The sequence below is a fragment of the Pan paniscus genome, chromosome 19 (assembly GCF_029289425.2).
Source record: "Pan paniscus chromosome 19, NHGRI_mPanPan1-v2.0_pri, whole genome shotgun sequence".
Lineage (NCBI taxonomy): Eukaryota > Metazoa > Chordata > Mammalia > Primates > Hominidae > Pan > Pan paniscus.
The window spans coordinates 57163482-57186166 of NC_073268.2; the positions used below are offsets into that span (position 1 = coordinate 57163482).

The window sequence follows — 22685 nt, forward strand, 5'->3', positions numbered from 1 at the left end:
AGGCTACTTTTTGTATTTTTAGTAGAGAAGGGGTTTCACCATGTTGGCCAGGCTGGTCTCAAATTCCCAACCTCAGGTGAACCACCTGCCTCAGCCTCCTGAAGTGCTGGGATTACAGGCATGAGCCACCATGCCCGGCCAATAAACTATATTTTCTCAAGGCAAAGTAGACAAGCAGAGTCTAAAAAGGAAAAAAATCAGTTTGACTAAGGTTCTTTATCCAGGCTTTTTTATCCTCTTTAAAGCTACTGAAAAGAAATGCTGCTTCTCATCTGGGAGCTGGTCCTGGGGATGCTGGAGATGTTCAAGTAGGTATTGGCATCTTTGGTGTTTTGTGGGGGAGATAATGCTAGTTTTATGTATTTCTGAGGGTTATATGTAGTTGCTTATAAGTTAGCTTATTTTGTGACTTGTAACTTCAAAAAGGTGATTAATTTATCAATCCAGCAAAGTCTATTCCCCTCAACTTTTCTTTCTGCTTTTTTTTTCCTAGGCTCATCCATTCTTTAGACACATTAACTGGGAAGAACTTCTGGCTCGAAAGGTGGAGCCCCCATTTAAACCTCTGTTGTAAGTATACATGAAAGCTTATAATTGGGTGCAGTGGCTCAAGCCTGTAATCCCAAAACTTTAAAGGGCTGAGGTGGGAGGATTGTTTGAAGCCAGGAGTTCAAGACCAGCATGGGCAACATAACAAGACTCCACCTCTACAAAACATTTAAAAGTCAGCTGGGTATGGTGGTATGTGCCTGTAAGTCCCAGCTACTTGCGAGGCTGAGGCAGGAAGATCGCTTGAGATTTTTTTAGAGTAAGAAAAATCTCAGAGCAGACAGAAACGTTATTTTTATTAGCAGTTCAAAGATCTCTGGTTTATCCTCTCTTCAGCATCTTTGTTTTTATTATTTATTTATTTTATTTTGAGACGGGCTCTCACTCTGTCACCCAGGATGGAGTGCAGTAGCACGATCACAGTTCAATGCAGCCTTGACCTCCCCAGGCTCAGGTGATTCTCCCACCTCAGCTTCCTGAACAGCTGCGACTACAGACACATGTCACCATGCCTGGCTAATTTTTTTGTATTTTTTTGTAGAAACGGTTTCACCATGTCGCCCAGGCTGGTCTCGAACTCCTGGGCTCAAGTGATCCACCCACCTCAGCCTCTCAAAGTGCTGGGATTACAGGTGTGAGCTTCTGCACCCAGCCAAGCATCTTTTATTTTTGTACTATCTTTTAAAGAACTAAAGCCAGTGGCAATTGACTGTATTAGCTATTTTTAAGTCAGTTACCTAAGACAATTAAATATTTCGGGTAGTTGGGACCTTTCTTTTTTTGGTTTGTTTTATTTTGCTTAATTTAACCATTTTAAATATGATTCTTTGGGAATTTTTTCTTCAAAATATAGAATATACGTGCATTAGTTTGCTAGGCTTGCTGCAACAAAGTACCACAAACCGGGTGGCTTAGACAACAGAAATTTATTATCTCATAGATTTGGAGACTAGAAGTTCTAGATCACGTTGTTAAAAGTTGGTTTCTTTGACAACCGTGAGAAACTGTATGTTCCATGCCTCTCCCCTGGCTTCTGGTGGTTTGCTGGTAATCGTTGTCATTCTTTGGCTTGTAGGTGCATCACCCGGATCTCTGCCTTCACGTTCACATGGTGTTCTACCTGTGTGCGTATCTGTGGCCAAATTTCCCCTTTTTCTAAGGATACCAGGCATATTGGATTAGGGTTCCTCTCTACTCCCGTAGGACCTCATCTTCACTCATTACATCTGCAATAACCCTTTCCAAATAAGGTCACATTCTGAGGAACTAGAGGTTAGAGTTTCAACATATGAAATTTTTTGGGGGGTGGGTAAGGCACACGATTCAATCCATAACAATATGTTTATAAGTAAATGAGTTAGTGTGTTAGTTATTGTCTTTCTCCCACTTCAGAATCTGAGAAAACAGTTTCTTTTTCCATTCCTTGGGATGTAGGTGGAGGAGGAGGAGGAGGATGATAGTGATTATTTTTTGGTCATGGAGCATAATGTGACCCACTTTAAAAAACAACAAACAATTGTAAGGAGGATGACTGTCATACACCTACTGCACAGCTTAAAAATGATTAGGTCATCTTGTTTAAACATAACTGCCATCCCACCATCACACCTAAGAAGTTGAGTTTCCCCAGTTTTTTTTTTTTTTTTTTTGAGATAGGGTCTTTCTGTGTTGCCCAGGCTGGAGTGCAGTGGCATGATAGTGGCTCATGGCAGCCTCAACCTCCCAGGCTCAAGGGATCCTCCCATATAGCTGGGACCACAGGGGTGCATCACCACACCCAGCTAATTTTTTGAATTTTTCTAGAGATGAGGTCTCCCTGTGTTGCCCCCCCTAGTTTTTTTGTTGTTGTTGTTCCATTCTTTTTTTTTTTCTCCTGTTTGTAAGGATTTAATCAAGGTCTGTATATAGTTTGATTACTATGTCTCTTAAGTCTCTTTTCATTTATAGATTCCCCTAATGATTTATTGAAGAAACTGGGTCATTTGTCCTGTAGAATTCTCAAATTTTGATTTTGCTGATATTATCCCCATAGGTGTCATTGCCCATGTTCATCTGTTCCCTGAATTTCCAAAAACTGGTAGTTAAATTTAGGTGGTTGATTTGATTCAGATTAAACTCTCGGTATTGCATATGCTTTGATCAGGAGGCATAATGTGTAGTTGTGTGTGTGTGTGTGTTTAGTGATGTTAGTGGTCACTGATCATTGCCTGTGTCAGCATTTCACTACCAGGGTAATTTGGCAATGTCTGGAGACACACTGATTGTCACAACTTGGGGGAGGGAATGCTATAGGTACCTTCAGGGGTAAGAGTCAGCACAGCACAGCCCCCTACAGCAAAGTATTAATAGGCCTAAAATGTCAGTAGCCCTGAGGTTGAGAAACTCTGGCCTACTTTTATAATTTCATCAGGTGTTTGTGAAATGGTTTTATTCTGTTATTTCTTCTTTCTTTGTTAGCTGGAATTCTTTCATAAAGAGAAACTCTTTGAACAGTTAGTTACACAAGGTATAGTTCATACAGGAAAGGCAGGATGTATGTTTGATTCTTTCCTAGTTTTCAAAATAATGAATTAGTTCCCTAGCATCTTCCAAAATTGACCAATGAACTTTGTGTGTGTGTTTTTTTTTTTAGTATATTATGAACTTACACGTTTTAACATATTTGTGTTTCATTTGATTGCAGTTATTTTTATTTTTATTTATTCATTTATTGTTTTGAGGCAGGGTCTTACTCTGTCACCCAAGCTGTAGTGCAGTGGTATAATCTCTGCCCACTGCAGCCTTGACTTCCCGGCCTCCAGCAATCCTCCCACCTCACCCTCTTGAGTAGCTGGGACCACAGGTACACCACCACGCCCAGCTAATTTTTGTGTTTCTGGTAGAGACAGGGTTTTGCCATGTTCACCAGGCTGGTCTTCAAATCCTGAGCTCAAAAGCAATCCACCTGCCTCTGCCTCCCAAAGTGTTGGGATTATAGGCGTGAGCCACCGCACCTGGCCGTTATTTTTATTGATGCTCATTTTTTCCCTTCGTTGAATGCTGGGTGCGTCTTCATATTGGGTTCTGAGTCCTTTTGACGAGCACGTTGTCTGGTGTTGGACGAGAGAGCAAAATAAGGAAACTGCTGTTCTCTGCTTATCTTTTACATTTTCCCCACACTTGGAATCAGCCATTCCTCCAGGGAGTGCAAGTTCACAGTCTGGGCTCTAAGAGAATTATCAAGTCAATGTGGTCATCTTTTAGTATTAAGTCAGATATTCTAAATTATTATTTACTTCCTAGATTTGGCCCAAGAGTCTAACCAGATATTTTGGGAAAGAGACAAGGAATTACATAAATCAATCTCATGGTTAGAACTGAAGTGATAACTATACTTTCACAAGGGAATATAACTTATAACCCATGCAGAATAGAAAATTATTTTTGCTCCTTTAGATTTCTAAAGGAATGAAATAAGCTGTTGAAGAAACTTTAACTGGAGCATCTTACCAGTATTATTCATGTTTTAACTCTGCTTCAGTAGTTTTTCAGGTTTATTACAAACCTGCAGTAGCCAACTGAACTAATGATCTGTAAACAGGGATTTAGCCAGTGGACTAAGCACACTGAAGCTTTGTGAGAGAGGAAATTGATATTCACATTTTTTCCAACTCGTTTTGAGCTCAATATATTCACTTTTTCTGTTTTGTTTTGTTTTTTTGTTTTTTTTTATTCAGACAGACTCTTGCGCTGTCACCTGGGCTGGTGTGCAGTGGCACAATCTGTGTTTGCGGCAACCTCTTCCTCCCGGGTTCAAGCAATTCTCCTGCTTTAGCCTCTCAAGTAGTTAGGATTACAGGCACCCACCACCACTCCTGGCTAATATTTTGTATTTTTAGTAGAGATGGGGTTTCACTATATTGACCAGGCTGGTCTCGAACTCCTGACCTCATGATCTGCCCGCGTCAGCCTCCCAAAGTGCTGGGATTACAGGCATGAGCCACCATGCCCAGTTGATATATTCACATTTTTAATAGGAATAACAGTATACTAAAATCTATTTTAATGCATGTTTAAGATTTGAAGATGTAATTTGACTCAGTACTTTCCACCTGCATTTTTTTCTTCATTCTGTGCCTGCTAAGACTATTCTAATACTTTATTATAGTTAACCCCTGCGAAAAGAGCTCCCAGAGCTTACAGTGCATTTGATTGATGTAATATGGACTATTCATTATTTTCTAAATTATTTTGTTTGTATAAAGCAATCTGAAGAGGATGTAAGTCAGTTTGATTCCAAGTTTACACGTCAGACACCTGTCGACAGCCCAGATGACTCAACTCTCAGTGAAAGTGCCCATCAGCTCTTTCTGGTAAGTGAAAGAATTTCTATATAGTTGTGGGAAATTTTAAGTATGAGGATGGGCTCTTCGAGAAGAAAATTCAGTTTGCTTGCTTTGCAGTTCATGTAGGTAACCTTGCCCGCTTTTTTTTTTTTTTAATAAGCCATGCTCTTATAACTTACTGATATGTACAAAATTGATTTTCATAATCCAACATTTTATTTTAGCAATTAGAGTGGGAATGTACAATTCTTTGGAGAGTATGATTCCCTTTTTCGGTTGGGCCACAGAGTTAAAATGATGTTTGGCTTAGCATCTCAACCAAAAATTAAGTCATAGCAGTGGGGGAGAAAAACCTCACTAACTACATGTATTTTATTCCTGAAACAGCTATGGATTTTTGGTACCTTTTTTTTTTTTTTTCTGAGACAGGGTCTCACCTTGCCCAGGCTGGGTGTAGGGTGCAGTGGTGCGATCACAGTTCACTGCAGCTTTGACCTCCCAGGCTCAAGTGATCCACCCATTTCAGCCTCATGAGTACCTGGACTACAGGTGTGTGCCACATCCAGCTAATTTTTAATTTTTTTGTAGAGACAGAGTCTGTTTTACTCCTGGACTCAAGCTGTCTTCCCACCTTGGCTTCCGAAAGTGCCAAAATTATAGGCCTGAGCCATCATTCCTGGCCCTATTTTTGGTACTCTTAACATAAGTAGGGTTTTTTTTTTTTGAGTCAGAGTCTCGCTCTGTCGTCAGGCTGGAGTGCAGTGGTGCGATCTCAGCTCACTGCAAACTCTGCCTCCTGGGTTCAAGTGATTGTCCTGCCTCAGCCTACTACAGGCACGCACCACCACTCCCAGTTAATTTTTGTATTTTTAGTAGAGACAGGGTTTCACCATGTTGGCCAGGATGGTCTCGATTTCTTGACCTCGTGATCCACCCGCCTTGGCCTCCCAAAGTGCTGGGATTACAGGCATGAGCCACCGCGCCTGGCTAAGTAGGGGATTTTTTAACATTAATTGTGAATATTTGACATCAAAATATATTGGATCATATGTAATAGTGAATTCTCATTGTAGAAATATCTGTATAGATTTATAGCTTGTCTCTTCAGAAAAGTAAAGGTTTTAGATGTCGGCCAACAGAAATGATGGATTTATATCAGATGACCATCAATGCATATTATTTTGCTTAAATATCATATATGCTTATTTTATTACTGTACTTATATGTCACATGAACATGTATCTCATTTTGTATCCTTTTTTTTCTTTTGTCATTCCTTTTTGGACTACCTCTAGGGAGAATAGAATATGGGGAAAGCAATTGTTTCAGAGTGTTTTTTTCCCTCTTTTTGAGTACACTGGATTTGTCACTAACTTAATTCTCAAGCTTTTCTTCCCCACACTGCTCACTATGTAACACAAGTAGTGTTGTATCTTATGGGATGGGAAATAAGCTCTAATAATAAGCTCATGGGGCATGGTGGCTCACACCTATAACCCTGAGGTCAGGAGTTCGAGACCAGCCTGGCCAACATGGTGAAACCCCCTCTCTACTAAAAATACAAAAATCAGCCGGGTGTGGTGGCATGTACCTGTGGTACCAACTACTTGGGAGGCTGAGGCAGGAGAATGACTTGAACCCAGGAGGCAGAGGTTGCAGGAGCCAAGATCGTGCCACTGCACTCCAGCCTGGGTGATAGAGTGAAAACTGCTGTACCAAAACTGCCTCCTAGCATCATTCAAAGGTGTCACAGGAACTTTTCCTTTTAGAAGGCAAAAGCAGAATCTCCCTCTGAGACTTAATCTGAGATGTCCCTTCTCCATGTCCTTTCCTGTCCCCTGGCTGAATTCCCATGGGAACAAAATACCTCTGCCGTCCTGGGAATCACATTTGGATACACACCCTCCAGAATGATTAAGACCTGGAGTCCCTGACCTACTGATCAGGAATCCTGGCCTTCAGGACAACTTGTCCAGATCACTCACATCGTCTCCCCTGACACCATCATAGTGACTGGGAGTGGACACTCAGATCGGTTGGATAATGTATGGCCTGTCCCTGGAGCTGCAGCTGGCGTTAGTCATATGCTAACCACGTGGCTGGGTGTTTTGTGGTCCTGACAGGAGAGGAAAACAACAGGTTTGCCTAAGTGGCCCAGTATGTGTATCACTGTGGCCCACACCTGCCCCCTTAGCTCATGATGAGTGTTGTCCTGTGGATGCTGGGACGTGAGTAGGGACACAGGCCAGGCTGTTTCTATCACAGAAAGTTACAGTTCTGGCTTTACAACCTTTCCAATATTCCTTCAACAGCAACCAGGTCAAGGCACAGCCACTCCCATGTACAAAACATCAATCTGAAATTCAGGCAGTCTTGGGAAACAAGGGAAAAAATACCCTTGTCATGGCCTTCTCATCCCAGAGGGGAAAGAAAGGAAAAGAAGTTCAAGGAGTTACAAGAGTGGCCACTGTCCACCATCATCTGGGTACCTGCCCTCCACTTGCCCCTCCCTCAGGTGAAGACCAGGTTCACAGGCCAGCACCTGCACCTCTTCCTGTGTCCACGTGCCCCACATGGGGGCTCTTCCTCCTCCCATCCTAAGACCACTGCTCCCCCAGGTCACCTCTGTGTCATTGCTGAGAGTCCTGGTCACAGGGATCTGGGTCAGTGTCAGCCTGACTCTGATTCAGCTGGGTGACTGCCCCTTCAGGACACAAAACCAATTACTGGAGCCCTGAGTGAACTCCCCTGGATACCCTGAACTCCCATTCTCAGTGTTCTCCTAGAACGTTCTGCCTCTACCCAGTAATGTCATGTTACGTTCTCAGACCTGCAGCCATTTATGTTCCCAGTTTCTACACTGTCTCATGTTCTCATCCCATTTCATGGCTCATTTTCTAGTAATCATCCAATGACTCCAAACATTCATCTACAGCTCACTGTCACATGAGCTGGGCAACATGGCAAAACCCCATCTCTACCAAAAAAATTAGCTGGGCTCAGTGTTACACCTGTGGTCCCAACTACTTGGGAGGCCGAGGTGGGAGGATCACTCAAGCCTGGGAGGTGGAGGTTGCAGTGAGCTGAGATTATACCACTGCACACCACTGCACTCCAGCCTGGGTGACAAAGTGAGACCCCATCTCAAGAAACAGACCAGGCGCAGTGGCTCACGCCTGTAATCCCAGCACTCAGGGAGGCCAAGATGGGTGGATTACTTGAGGTCAGGAGTTCGACATCAGCCTGGCCAACATGGTGAAACCCCATCTCTACTAAAAATACAAAAATTAGTTGGGCATGGTGGTGTGCACCTGTAATCCCAGCTACTCCGGAGATTGAGGCAGGAGAATTACTTGAACCTGGGAGGCAGAAGTTGCAGTGAGCCGAGGTAGCGCCACTGCACTCCAGCCTGGGTGATGCAGAGAGACTTTGTCTCAAGAAAATAAAAGAAACTAGTTTGGAAGGATAACCCAGACTGTGGCCTGGTGTGGGTTTCACTTTGAGCACTTTTGGGAGTGTTGAGTCCACGTGGCAGAGAGCTTGCTGTTCTTGGGTAAGGAGTTTACACAATGCTGCAACCTCCCCAGGAAGGCTCCCCCTTGCAGCCAGGGGACATTTCTTCCTAAGATTCTCCAGGCTTCCTTGCTATTTCAGGAGCTTCGCCAGAATACCTCCTGGAGTTGTTGACATTGGGCCCTACTGGAACCTTCCTGAATGATCAGGTGAGCTGGGCATTATTACATCTGCTTCAGGGATGAGGAAACCAAGGCCCAGAAAGTTATGTAGTCTAAGATCACAGAGCTGGTCAGTAGAGGAGCCAGGAGGGGAACCAGCTTGTCTGAGCCCGGGTCTGTCCACACCCTTCTCCGCCTCCGTCCCAGCCACTGCTCCTGCGCTTGCCTCACCTCCCTCAAGTGTGAGCACCAGGGCCGGGCCGCTTCTCATCGCAGCCGCCTCTTTCCGCCGCTCACCCACCTCGTGGCTGTGGATGTGGCCCTCCAGGTCCTCCAGGGGCGTGGTGCGGCTCAGCTGGGCCCGCGCCCAGGCCAGCACCTCCCTCTCTATCTGTCCCAGGTCTCCATCCAGCCGGGTCATCTGTGTCAGGAGCTTCTGGGCCTGTGGGTTGGCCAGGGCCAAGCCAGATGCAGCTGGGGGCAGAGGTGCTGGTGAGGGCCCAGGGCCCATCTCCAGACTGGCAGATGGGTACCCCCACCAGGTGCCCACAGAGGGTCCTGTCGGGGTAGGGTGGAGGGGATGGGCAGGGCCACCCCAGAGATGAAATCCCCAGAGTGATGGTCCCTAACCCAAGGCAACCCCTGCCCATCACAGACCAGTTGGAAGTCAGAATCTACTCCTTCCAGCCCCACAGCCACCCCTCCCCAGGCCACCCTGGGTACCCTGCTGGCTGAGCTGAACAGACTCCACAGTGCTGGCCTTCAGGCGGCTCTGGACTGTGGCCCATTTCTGCTTCAGGGCCTGCAGCTCCGAGGCCAGCCTAGAACGAAGAGGTGATCGGAGAAAGAGGTCCTTACTCTGCCTCTCACCCTCCCCAGCCGCAGTAGACGCAGCTTCAGGTGAAGGCCGGCCTTTCAGCAGGGGTCTGCCGGGCCATGGGCTTGGACAGCACAGGGCTGGCCTGCTCTGCCCACAGCCTGCCCCTGAGTATCCCGACACAGACCTACCGGGAGGCACTGGCCACGGCATCAGGGTATGGTGCTGGGATGTAGAAGCAGGCGGCGGAAGCACACTTGTTCTCCCCACCAGGGCCCTGCACGACCCAGGTGTGCGGGTCAGTGTTATCTATCAGCTTATACCGCTCACCCCGCAGCAGCTGCACCTGCGAGCACAGAAAGGGAGCGGCTGCTGCGGGCTCAGGGGCAGGGGTCCAAGGCCAGGGCAGAGTAGGGGCTGGGGACAGAGACAGATGGGGACAGCAGCTGGAACAGGGACAAGAGTAGAGTGGGAGGTGCTGGGGTAGAAAAGAGGCAGGACAGGACTTGGAGAGAGGAGGGTCTGCGTCAAGGGAAGGAGTAGGGCAAAAGTGGGCGCAGGAGACAGCTGGGGATGGAGCAGGGATGGGCTTGGGCAGGGGCAGGGGATGGGCTAGGTGGGGCTGGATGGTGGCAGGGGTGAGGTGGGGGAGTTCGCACTTCTCCTGGGTCCCAGTCACAGATGCTGTCCACGTGCAGGGGCTGCTAAGGCAGGTTTCTTCGCTGTGGCAGGGGGACCACATCCCGGCTTCGCCGCTGCAGGTCCCCAGTGGCCCTCTCAGTGATGGCCAGCTGTTTCTCCTCTGCCTGCCAGGGGCCCAGGCAGAGGGGACTCAGGCCAGGCTGCACTGGAGGCTGGCCACACCATACCCATCCTTCAAAAGGACTAGAGGCTGGCCTTCAAGAAGGCAGGGGTCTCTAAATCAGCAAAGTAAAAGGAGCCCCTCTCTGGGGGCCTAGGATCCTGGGATCTGCTAGTTGCAGGGAGGGGGATGGCACAGCATCACCCAGGCCTCAGAGCAGAAGCTAGACGGGCCTCAGAGCTCTCCCAGGCTGCCCTTGTCCCACTGCAAATGAGAAAACTGATGTCCAGAGGTGGGAGGAGCTTGCTGGTACCTGGCCAGCCTCCTGCTAAAGCAGACCCCCCGCCAGCACCCAGGCCAGGGCTTGGGACAGGACTAGGTACCGAGGCAGAAGGGCTGAGGCCCAGAAAGATGGACAGGACCAATTCCCAGAGGTGGGGTGCAGATGGCCTGGTGGGGCTGTCTCACCTCCAGCTGTTGCAGCAGCTCTGTGGGGGTGCCAGGGGGGCCCCTAGGTGCAGGGCTGGACTTGGCATCCAAGTTGGAGTTGAGCTTCTCCAGGGTCTGGCTGACTGAGTCGGCCTCTTCTGGAACTAAGTTCACTGGGTGGTCAAGGGCAGAGCCTGGGGCAACCTGCTGCCCACTAACTCTACAAACCAGCTGAACTTAAGCCAGCTAAACCTAAACCACCTAAACACACAGCAGCTAAACCTAAACCAGAAAAACCTAAACAAGGTAAACCTAAACCAGCTAAACACACACCAGCTAAACACAAACCAGATAAACCTAAACAAGATAAACCTAAGCCAGCTAAACTTAAACCAGCTAAACCTAAACTGTCACTCTCCCCTACTCTGGTCGGTCTTTCTTTTCCGTACCCAGGCGGCAGGACCTTTTATCACCAGTGTGCTCTTACAAATGGGGTCTTATTCGTGCACTGAACTTAATTTTTTTAAGTGGGTCATAAAACACTTGGTCTTCATCCTTCCTGCACAAATGAAGGGAACCGTCACCTGCCTCCCTCCAGCACCTGAAGTCTTTCTTGCTGGGACAGAGGGTATTGGAGCTGCACTTGTCCCAGCCCCGGAGAAGAAGCTATGCTTTAAAGAAGCATTCCAAGTGTTTTTACGGAATTTTTGTCAGTGTGTGATCATAGTTTGTGGTTCTATAGGAAAATGTATGAAACATTATCTGCCCCCAAATCCCAGTTGTATATTATATCAGGGTTTCTCAACCGTTTTTTTTCATTATTATTCTCCTAAAGAGCCCTTTTAAGAAATCTTTTCTTTATTTTCCCCCACCTCATCCCCATAAAATTTTATTTACTTATTTATTTTGATAGAGATTTATCTGTTTGTATAGAGACAGGGTCTCACTATGTTGCCCAGGCTGGTCTGGAACTACTGGGGTCAAGCAATTCTCCTGGCTCAGCCTCCCAAAGTGCTGGAATGACAGGTGTGAGCCACCACACCTGGCCCCCACAAAAGTTTTATACCACAGATATGCTGTATACAGCTTAGGTGCTGTATGTGGATCTGTACTTCATGCATAAGAAGAGTTATTTTTCTGCCATTAAGAACCAATTTTCACCCCCCTGGGAAACGCTTCACCCTGTTGAGAATGTGCCCATGCCTTTCCTTCCCTCTGGGACCGAGTGGCAACCACACAGCTCTATTTTATTTTATTTTTGAGGTGGAGTCTCTCTTTGTCACCCGGGCTAGAATGCAGTGGACCAATCTCGGCCCACTGCAACCTCCACATCCCGGGTTCAAGCGATTCTCCTGCCTCAGCCTCCTGAGCAGCTGGGATTACAGGCGTGCGTCACCACGTCTGGCTAATTTTGGTATTTTTAGTAGAGACAGGGTTTCACCATCTTGGCCAGGCTGATCTCGAACTCCTGACCTCAAGTGATCCGCCAGCCTCGGCCTCCCAAAGTGCTGGGATTACAGGTGTGAGCCACTGCGCCCTGCCAGCTCTGTCTAGTTGAGAGGTGCAGTGCCTCTCCTGTGGGCGGGAGTGCTGTGGGACCTCCTGCCCCTGCCGCCCCTGCCGCCTGCCCGAGGGCTCACCGGCTGTAGTCCTCCACGTGCTGCAGCTGGGTCTCCTGGCAGATACACAGGTTCAGGAAGTTCTGCCACTCCATCTTCAGGGCCTCCTGGTGGGCCTGGGTACCGCAACACGCAGCCCTCGGACCACGCCCCGCCCCCCAACCCACGTCCACCCCACCTCCCTGCCTTCCCCGCCCACCCTGTCCCTTCTCACTCTCGCCCTGCCCCCAGCGCTCCTGGATGGGCCGCACCGCGGGGTGCCGCAGCTCCACCATGTGCTCGCCGTCGTCCTCCAGCTGGTTTACGCTCTGCTCCTGGCTCAGCAGCTAGTGCTGCTTGAAGTCTGGGGGCGAGTCGGGTGAGAAGCGGCGGTGAGGACCAGGATGGCCCTGGTCGCCCCCACCTGGCCCCAACCTCTGCCAGCCGACCTCGTACTCCCGCCGCACGCCCGCAGGGTCGGCCATGAGGTCGCTCCAGTCCTGCTGCAGGATGCGGCACTGCTGCTCCGCCAGGGCGCTCAGCTGCCGCGTGCAGCCCTGCAGGTGCGTGTACAGGCTGACCAGGCTCTGCCCGCGCCACGACGCCGCCTTCTGTGCTCAGGACCCGCCGCCAGCGGCAGGGTGGGGAGAGAGACAGTGGGGGGCAAAAGGCGCCATTGGGCCGCGCTCAGGAACACTGGCCCCGGGCAGGGTCCAGGCGGCCACCCAGGCCCACCCGCAGCCACCCTGCCCGACCCTCCCTCCTGCTCACCAGTAGGTCTCGGTATTGGCTCCGGATGGTGGCTGCATCCTGCCTCGACCAAGGGGAGAAACAAGCCCGTGAGAGGTGGGGCGCGGGGAGACGGCCCCCTAAGATCTGGACCAGCCATACCCCACCCACCCCTATTCCCAGGGCCCAGCCGATCTAGCTCCGGCTCTGACTGGAAAAACAGGGGCTGGGGCTGGCCCCGGATGTGACATCCTCCCGGCTCACCCACCGGCCCCACGAGGCTCCCCAGCTGCTCTCCTTGGTCGTCGATCTCGTTCTGCAGGATGTTGAGCTCCGCGATCTGTTCCTCCAGCTCCGCCATGCCCGGCCCGTACTGGCCTGCGCAGACCTGCTTCTGCAGGAGAGCCGGCGGCTCAGTCACCGCAGGACCGCGGTGGGGAGCCAGAGAACCCCACACGTCTCCCACCCAGAGAAGTGGACTTGGTCATTTGGGCAGAGCGTGGACGAGCCTGGGAGCAGCCCGGGTGCACGCCCTGCAGCTCACCCAGGGGTGAGGCCATTCTGCAGTGGCCCCTGAGTCCCACTGGTTCCCAGATGCTGGGCTCAGCCTCTGAGAAGTCTCCAGCTCCATCCTGCCTTGTCTGTGACCCAGCCTCAGTGCTTCCTGTCTGGACACCTCCAGCCAAGCTCTAGGGCCCTCAGAACGCCCTGCTCCACCCGGGCCCTTCCCCACTGTCCCTCTATTGTCATGATGACACCCCTTCTGTGTGGCATCAAAGCACAACTCCTCACCCAGGGATCAGAATGCCCCATGACCTGGCTCTGCCCACCTGCCCAGAAATCCCCAAGTCCCATCGAACCGTAGGCTTCCTCCTGGCAGGTGCCTTTGCTCCTTCTTTCTGGAATTGTCCTCTCCTCACTACTGTCACCCTGATCCAACCGAGCCCTCTCACCCCTCTGAGGTCTCTTCATGTGCCTCCTCCTGCAGGAAGTCTTCCCTGACTGCACTGTCTCCTCTGCTGTCTCCCTGCCCAGACCCCTGAGCCACCCCTACACCCTGACTGTTCAAGCCTACAGTCAGGCCCTGGGTTAAATGCAGTTCCGTATCGCTCTCTGATCACACTGGGGTGTGACTTTGAGCTCCTGACCTGTTTCTGCTCCAGCACGTGTGCCCAGTTGACCCTGGATCCCACGTCTGGGCGGCAGCACCATCTTCTCGTACAGGGCACGGTACTCGGCACACTCCTGGGTCACCTGCTCGTGCAGCTGCTCGATGCTGTCAAGAAGCCGACCCAGGCCGGCAGGTCAGGGCTGGGCCTGGGTCTTCCCCAGGGACCCCCAGCCCTGCCGCAGCCCCACTCACTCCTTCTCTGTCTCCTCAGCCTGCAGGTGCTTGAGCCGCCGGGCCTTGTCCTCGTCCAGGAAGAGGTCCTTGAGCAGCACCTCGGCCTCCTTCAGGTGCCGCCCGTCTCCTGCTGGTGCTGCAGGGCCTGGCTCTGCTCACTGTTCAGCTGGTCCTGGGGGCAGGGGATGGGCAGACTCGCCAGGGCCCAGAGCCCCCACACCCCAGCTGCCCATCACTGTGCGCCTGAGCCCCACCTTTGGGGCCCCAGCTATGCTGGCCAACCTCGAGGCCCACGCCAGGCACAGGGTCAGGCCCAGGGCGTCCGTGGGGCAGGTGACAAGGACACAGGGGAGCCCAGCAAAGAAGGAAGCTGAGCCCTCTCTCCCACCGTGTGTTAGGGGACAGGCGGTGCAGGACAAATGTCATCTGTCCCATCTTCACCATCACCAGGGGGCACTCAGGGAGTGCCAGGCCTGATGATGAGCCTCCCATGTCACCCAGCCTGCCCACGCCCTGCCAACTGCTGCCATGCCCGGGGCCTCACCTGCTGCAGCCTCTTCTGCGTCTCCAGGATGTCCCGCTCCACCTGGTCGGGGTTGGCTTGCATGCGGGAGATGAGCAGGGCCAGCTCCTGGGTGGCAGCCCTGGTGGGTGGAGGGGACAGTGGGCAGCTCGGTGGAAGAGGCCCCTCTGTGCCCCATCCAGGTGGCATCCCCTGCCCTCCCTCCACCCCATACTGCCCCCAGAGCCTAGCTCACTGCCCTGACTTTGGGGTCTCTCTCTGAAGGAGGCTCTGTGAGCTAGTCCTGGTTGGGGGTGTTAGCACTGCCCCGCCACATGAGGGGTCAAAAGGTGAGGGTCTCAGGTCTGTGTGGTGCTGGGGGGCAGGCGGCCTTGGTGTCCCAGCCTCAGCCAGCTGTGCTGGCAGTGAGTTCCCGACCCCACCCAGCTGCCTGCCACTTCCCCTCCACGAGCCGGTGAATCACCGGCTCAGCCACTAGTACCTGAGCCAGCCTGGCTGGGCCCTGGGAGGGGCAGTTGGGCTGGCTGGGGCAGGGAGGCAGCAGCATGCCCCCCACCCCCACCTCCTCCCACTCCAGCCCTGTGTTCCCCTATACCTCCTCCACCCCGGGGAGCTTTGTCAGAGTGCTGGCTTCAGTAGCCGTCTAGAGGAGCCTCACACTGTCAGAGCCGGGGAGGGGAGGCAGGCACAAGAGACTGCTGGGCACCCTAACATTCTCCAGAGTTGAGGGTTCAAAGCCCAGATTGGGCCCTGACTTGCTCTGAGTCACATGGTCAGGGACGGAGGGGAAACCTTGCTTCCACCCCAGGGCTTTTTCTGTGCATTCGCCCTGCAGCCTCCATAGAGCACCTGCTGTGTGCATGCAGTCACTCTGTGGAGGTCACGAGGTCAAGCAGACCTAAAAGAGGGCAGATTGGTCCAAGCCTCATGAGCACAGTGCCTTATAGGGGATCATTATCCTGGGGCAGGGGAAGCCTTGAACTGGGTCAAAGGATGGGCCGCCCCCCACCCCCCAGGCAAAGGGACAGTGCTGGTGAAGGCACAGCAGTCTGGAAGAACTCTGTGGCCAAGACAGCCTGGTTTCATCTTTCTCCATCATTAATGCTGTGTGACCTTGGGCAAGTTACTCAACCTCTCTGTGCCTGAGGTGCCTCACTCGTAAAGCGGGATTTTAATAAAAATATCTATGCCTTAGGGCTATTGTGAGCATTAACTGAATTTATCCATCTGAAACATCCAGTGCAGGCCTGGTGCAGGGTCAGCACCCAGCACGTGTTAGTTTTTATCCCACTAGAGGGCTAGTGCCTTGAAGGCAGGGGCCTGTTGGTTCTGTCTACATCGACATCTGCAGTGCCTAGAACAGTCCTGGCATGCAGTAAGTGCTCAGTAAGTTCATGTCAAACGAGTGGATCACACGTGAGGTGATCCAGAGCCAACAGGGCCCTGAGGACCGAGCTGCCCCAGGCCAGGAGTGCACTGCTGGGGAGCCTGCCTGGACAGTGGGAGCTGTAGGTGCTGGGCCCCGGGCGCTCCTGCTCAGGTCCCGCCTCCTGGGATGGCTGCTCCCACCAGGAGCTGCACACTCCATCCTGGGTGGGGCTCAGGTGCCCCAGGGAGGACAGGTCACTCAGCGAGAGTGTTAGCTGAGAGTATTAACCACTGTCTTTCCCATCCGCCCAGACGCCCGGCCTCGGTGTCTGTTGGTGCCTTGATCCCTATCGGGGTAATGGGCACCCCCACTCCCACACCAGCCTTTCATCCCTGAGCTTATCTCGACACCCTGGACCCAGGCGGGCTGCCGCCTCCTCTGCAGACGAGCTGAAGCCAGTGAGTGGGAAGAGCGCCACCCAATCCATCCACAGAGAGCTGGGGCTGGGCCCCAGAGAACCGGGTGGTCCAAGGGAGGCCCAGTGCCCCCTGCACCACACCCACTGGAAAAGGAAGCCCCAGCTCTATTTTGTTCTGTTTTAACAGACAGGGTCTTGCTCTGTCACCCAGGCTAGAGTGCAGTGGAGTGATCACGGCTCATTGCAGCCTCGAATTCCCGGGCTCAAGTGATCCTCTCACCTCAGCCTCCCAAGTAGCTCTGACTACAGGCATGCGCCACTACATCCAGATAATTTTTGTATATTTTTTGTAGAGACGGGATTTCATCATGTTGCCCAGCCTGGTCTCCAACTCGTGGACTCAAGTCATCCACCCGCCTCGGCCTCCCAAACTGGTAGGATTGCAGGCATGAGGTATTGCACCAGGATTTTTTTTTTTTTTAAAGACAGAGTCTCAGTCTGTCACCCAGGCGGGAGCGCAGTGGTGTGATCATGGCTCACTGCAGCCTCAAACTCCTGGGCTCAAGCAATAGGCACGAGCCACCATGCCTGGCTAGTTTTTACTTTTATTTTTTTATAGAAACGAGATCTCCCTATGTTGCCCAGGCTGGTCTCAAACTCCTGGGCCCAAGGAATCCTCCCACACTGGCCTCCTGAAGTTCAGGGATTATAGGCATGAGCTACCGCGCCCAGCCATGAACCCCTAACTCTTCAATACAACAAGGCCCTGGGTGAGAACTCTGGGGAGGGCTCTGGCTTAGGCAGGAGGCAGCACAGCCCCTGCGTCCCTACCCCAGGGATCCCACCCCGCCCGCTCAGTCCTCATGCCCTGCACCCAGGCTCCAGGGGTCATTCCAGCCAAGGAGAGCCTTGGGGCAGAGCTGCCGTCACACAGCCAGGCTCTCCTGTGTCCCAGCCTCTGGCAGAGGAGGGCATCGGTGCAGGCTCCTGTCCAGCACTTCTCCCGCTGAGCAGCCTCAATCCGTGGCCCGCAGGCCCCCTTAGAGGATGTAGGGAGCCCCAGGCCATCCCCTGCCTCCTGCCAGGGCTGAAGTTCGGCCTGGGCCTGCGGCTCCCAAGGCAAGGAGAGAGTCCACCCCTGGGCCCTTTAGCCTCAGGACACCAAATGCCAGCACGGGGCTGGTCCTGGGCTCTGGGCCACCACCAGGTGGCTCAAGGACCTGGGCTTGGCACCACCCCCACCCCAGCTCCCCAGCTCCCCATCCCCCAGTCCCACTCACCGGCTGTGCTTTCTGGGGGAGCCTTTGGGGGACCCCTTGGCTGGGGAGCCCTTGGGGGACCCCTTCCCCTGGGAGCCTTTGCTCAGCCCCTTGAACTTGGTCGTTAAAGGCAGGTGCTGGCTCAGGTTGGGCTTGGCTGGCGATGGAGGGCAGGAGGGCAGGTGGGAGGCAGCGGGCATCCTTGCTGGCTGGTCACCTAAGTCTGGCAAGGTGGGGCGGCTGGGCACTGGGGAAGGGAGTTTCTGGGAGGCCCCTCCTTGCAGGCGAGGCAGCAGGCGGCCAGGCCCCAGGCCTGCCGTGCATGCACCCACAACGACCACACTCATGCCTGCTCTTGCATAACCAATCTGGGAGGAAAGGGCACAGACTTGAGGGTGGGGCCGAGCCTGCCCGACTCCCACAGAAGGTTTGAACTTGTTACATCCACATGCCCAGGGGAGTGCGGCGGTGATCACACCCAGATAGGCAAGGAGCTGGGCCAGGACAGACAGGGCTGGAGACAGATGTGCACATGCAGGCGCAGGCTCAGCGGAGAGGCCCCAGCCCTGGAGCTCAGGATTAATAAACACCTCCAGCCAGCTCAGAGGCCCTGCTGCCGGGCAGACCCCCACCCACAGCTCTCAATCCCCCAGGAGAGGAGGGGGTGTCCTGCCAGCCCAGGGCCTGGCTCTCTGTTCTCCACTGACATGATGGGGCAGCCAGGGGACGTTCACTCCAGACAACTGGCACAAGGTCCATTTTTTTTTTCTTTAAGAGACAAAGTCTCGCTCAGTCACTGGAGTACAATGGCATGATCTCAGCTCACTGCAACCTCTGCCTGCCGGGTTCAAGCGATTCTCCTGCCTCAGCCTTCCGAGTAGCTGGGATTACAGGTGCCCGTCACCACGCCCAGAAAATTTTTGTATTTTTAGCAGAGAAGGGGTTTCATCTTGTTGGCCAGGCTGGTCTCGAACTCCTGACCTCAAGTGATCCACCCGCCTTGGCCTCCCAAAATGCTGGGATCACAGGCATGAGCCACCGCGCCCGGCCCCATTTTATAAAGTGTGCACAGTGCAGCAGCACCAGGGCTGGCTTCAGGTGCCATTAAGCCTAGGCTCTGGCTGAGGCCCGGGAGCCCGATGCACTTGGCTTTTCCTACCTGCCTCTTCCCCCACCCAGAAATGGCCCCTGGTGGCTTTTATGAAGTCAGATTGAGCGGCAGACAGTGATGCCAGCTTATTGGTCTTTTCCTCACACTGGGGACCAGGGCTGCTGCCTTTTCCTTCTGTGGTGGCCCTGAGTGTCTTCAAGAAAGGGGCGATGGCACCCCCCTTTCCAGGCGCTCATTTCACTGGCCCAGCGTAACAGGCCCCTCCTGCAGAGGTGGCGTCGCTTTCCAGGTCATTCCTGAAATCCCCGTGGTTTTAGTGGAAGGAGGGCTTGAGGGGGAGCCAGGGGATGGAACAGGCGGACTGGGTGACATCACCTGGTCATCCTGGCAGGCCTCACTGAGGACAAAACACAGCCTGGCAGGAGAGAAAGGTCCCAGCAGACGGGGGAGACCAGGGACCGATGCCTGATACTGGCCTCAGGCCCCCATGGGATAGAAAAGGCCTGTGCCCTTTTTGGCTGAATCTCATGGGAAGCCCCTGAGCTTGGCCTTGGAGAGGGGATGCAGGAAACCCCCATTCCTAGAGGTGGAGGAGCTGACAGGGGCAGTGTGGGTGGGGAGGGCAGCAGTGGCCCCTGACAGCAATGAGGAAACAAAGTGGTCTCCAGTGTCCTCAGCTCCCGGCCCATGTCTTGAGTGAGATGCCACCAGAGATGACTGGCCACTCAGCCTCTGCCCCAGCCTGCTCCCACTTTATTCCTGGTGACATTGTTTTCTAACCACTCATTGTACGCCTGCAATCAACTGTCTTCAGAAAGGAGCTGTTTGTGTGAATGACTACGGGGGCCAACGCCAGCCTCACCCCTGGCCTCCCTGACTCACCTTTTCTTTTCTTTTTTTTTTTTTTTTTGAGATGGAGTCTCACTCTGTCTCCCAGGCTGGAGTGCAGTGGCACCATCTCAGCTCACTGCAACCCCTGCCTCCCAGGTTCAAGCGATTCTCCTGTCTCAGCCTCCTGAGTAGCTGGGACTACAGGTGCACGCCACCACACCCAGTTAATTTTTGTATTTTTAGTATAGATGGGGTTTCACCATGTTGGCCAGGCTGGTCTCAAACTCCTGACCTCAGGTGATTCGCCCACCTCAACCCCCCAAAGTGCTGGGATTACAGGCGTCAGCCACTGAGCCCGGCTGCTTCACCTTTGAGCTTGGCCCCTCCCTGGAGGTGGCAGTCATTGGAAGTGGGGCCCTGGGGAGAGGTGTCCAGACTCCAGACAGAGAGCAGCCAGGCGAGGCCCCTGAGCTGTGCAGGGGGAGGTGCCCTGGGCGGAGGGCAGTGAGTCTGAGGTCTGGAACACTGGAGCTTCGACCTCTCTGCAGAAGCCCTCCAGGAAGGAAATGAGCACTGCAGGGGGCCCCCACACGCCTGGGAGATTAAGGGCTATTTACTGCAAGAAAAACAAGAGCTGACTTCCTGGCGTGATCTTCTCATGCCAGATCAAATCAGGCCCAGCTCCTCTGACAAGGGCTGCCAGGCGGCAGGCAGGAACACCCTGAGCCCCGAGGCAGTCTGTCACGTGGGATGCTCCTGTCCGATGGCAGCAACCCTGGCCCCAGAAGAAAACAGGAAAGGACAGGGACACAGAGTGGGGCATGGCTGTCTTTGCGCTTCACCTCTGGCCTCACACTTTGGAGAGAAAGGAGCCCTTTATCTAAAAGGTCAAGATGGGGCTGACTGCCTGGATCAAGACCCTCAGCGTCTGTTTCTGCAACCACAAGTCCTGCTGTGTGTGGCTGTAGTGCATTTGAAGGTGCCCGGACTGAAGTGAGATGTGTTATACGTGCAAAATTCGCACCAGATTTCAAAGACGTACTATGGAAAAAGAATGTAAAATGGCTGGCTGCGGTGGCTCATGCCTGTAATCCCAGCACTTTGGGAGGCTGAGGTGGGCGGATCATGAGGTCAGGAGTTCAAGACCAGCCTGATCAACATGGTGAAACCTCGTCTCTACTAAAAATAAAAAAATTAGCTGGGCATGGTGGCACATGCCTGTAGTCCCAGCTACTCGGGAGGCTGAGGCAGAAGAATCACTTGAATCTGGGAGGCGGAGGTTGCAGTGAGCTGAGATTGTGTCACTGCACTCCAGTCTAGGAGACAGAGCGAAACTCGGTCTCAAAAACAAAACAAAACAAAAGAATGTAAAGCATCTCATTAATTTTTTCTATTGATTACATATTGAAATATTTTGGATATGTTGAATTAAATGAAATGTATTTTTAGTTTTATTTATTTATTTTTTGAGACAGAGTCTTGCTCTGTTGCCCAGGCTGGAGTGCAGTGGCACAATCTCGGCTCACTGCAACCTCCACCTCCCGGGTTCAAGTGATTCTCCTACCTCAGCCTCCCGAGTAGCTGGGACTACAGTCTGGTGCCACCACGCCCGGCTAATTTTTGTGTTTTTAGTGGAGACGAGGTTTCACCATGTTGGTCAGGCTGGTCTTGAACTCCTGACCTCATGATCCGGGACTACAGGCATATTTTAAATTTTGACCTGTTGCTTTTTACTCTTTAAAATGTGGCTACCAATAAATCTAAAGTGACAAATGAGGCTTGCATTTGGGGCTTATCAGGATTCCTTCAGACAGCTCTGGCCTGGAAGTTAGATAGGATGCCCCGACCTTCAACCCTCCTAAGCCCTGGCTTCTGCCATGTCTTTTTGCTTGCAGTTAAAAAAAAATTTTTTTGGCCAGATAGGCTGGCTCACGCCTGTAATCCCAGCACTTTGGGAGGCCAAGGCGGGCAGATCACCTGAGGTCAGGAGTTTGAGACCAGCCTGACCAACATGGAGAAACCCCGTCTCTACTAAAAATACAAAATAACAAAACCAGGCATGGGCGTGGTGGCGCATGCCTGTAATCCCAGCTACTTGGGAGGCTGAGGCAGGAAAATCACTTGAACTCAGGAGGTGGAGGTTGTGGTGAGTCGAGATCATGCCATTGCACTCCAGCCTGGGCAACAAGAGCGAAACTCCATCTCAAAAAAATTAAAAAAAAAAAAAAAAATATATATATATATATTTTTGGCCAGGCACAGTGGCTCACGCTTGTAATCCCAGCACTTTGGGAGGCCAAGGAGGGCGGATCACTTGAAGTCAGGAGTTTGAGACCAGCCTGGCCAACATGGTGAAACCCCATTTCTACTAAAAATACAAAAATTAGCCAGGCGTTGTGGTGGGTGCCTGTAATCCCAGCTACCTGGGAGGCTGAGGCAGTAGAATCACTTGAACCCAGTAGGTGGAGGTTGCAGTGAGTCAAAATTCTGCCACTACGCTCCAGCCTGGGTGACGTGGGTGACAGAGTGAGACTTCGTCTAAAAAAAAAAAAAAAAAAAAAAAAAAAAAAAAAAAAAAGCAAAACCCCGTCTCTACTAAAAATACAAAAACAACAAAATTAGCCAGGCGTTGTGGTGGGTGCCTTTAGTCCCAGCTACTCGGGAGGCTGAGGCAGGAGGATCGCTTGAACCCAGGAGGTAGAGGGAGGTTGCAGTGAGCCGAGATTGAGTCACTGCACTCCAGCCTGGATGACAGAAGAGACTCCATCTCAAAAAAAAAAAAATTTTTTTTTGGCCAGGCACGGTGGCTCATGCTTATAATCCCAGCACTTTGGGAGGCCAAGGTGGGTGGATCATGAGGTCAAGAGTTCAAGACTAGCCTGACCAACATGGTGAAACCTCGTCTC

General features: G+C 52.3%; 1 protein-coding gene across 4 annotated transcripts in view; it reads left to right on the forward strand.

Annotated features, from left to right (window-relative positions):
* The window catches only part of LOC117978343 (ribosomal protein S6 kinase beta-1-like), a 28557-nt gene extending 11238 nt beyond the window's left edge, over nucleotides 1-17319 (forward strand). The window contains exons 3-6 of one of the 4 annotated variants that reach the window (XR_008621635.2): nucleotides 246-308; nucleotides 494-4901; nucleotides 8529-8596; nucleotides 12447-17319. The gene's annotated coding sequence lies outside the window, so the exon portion shown is untranslated. Of the gene's footprint in view, nucleotides 1-245; nucleotides 309-493; nucleotides 6571-8528; nucleotides 8597-9347; nucleotides 11400-12446 lie in introns of those variants that run through there. The other 3 variants (XR_010110680.1, XR_008621634.2, XR_008621633.2) reach the window with 3 other exon arrangements.
* Nucleotides 17320-22685: the final 5366 nt, after the last annotated feature.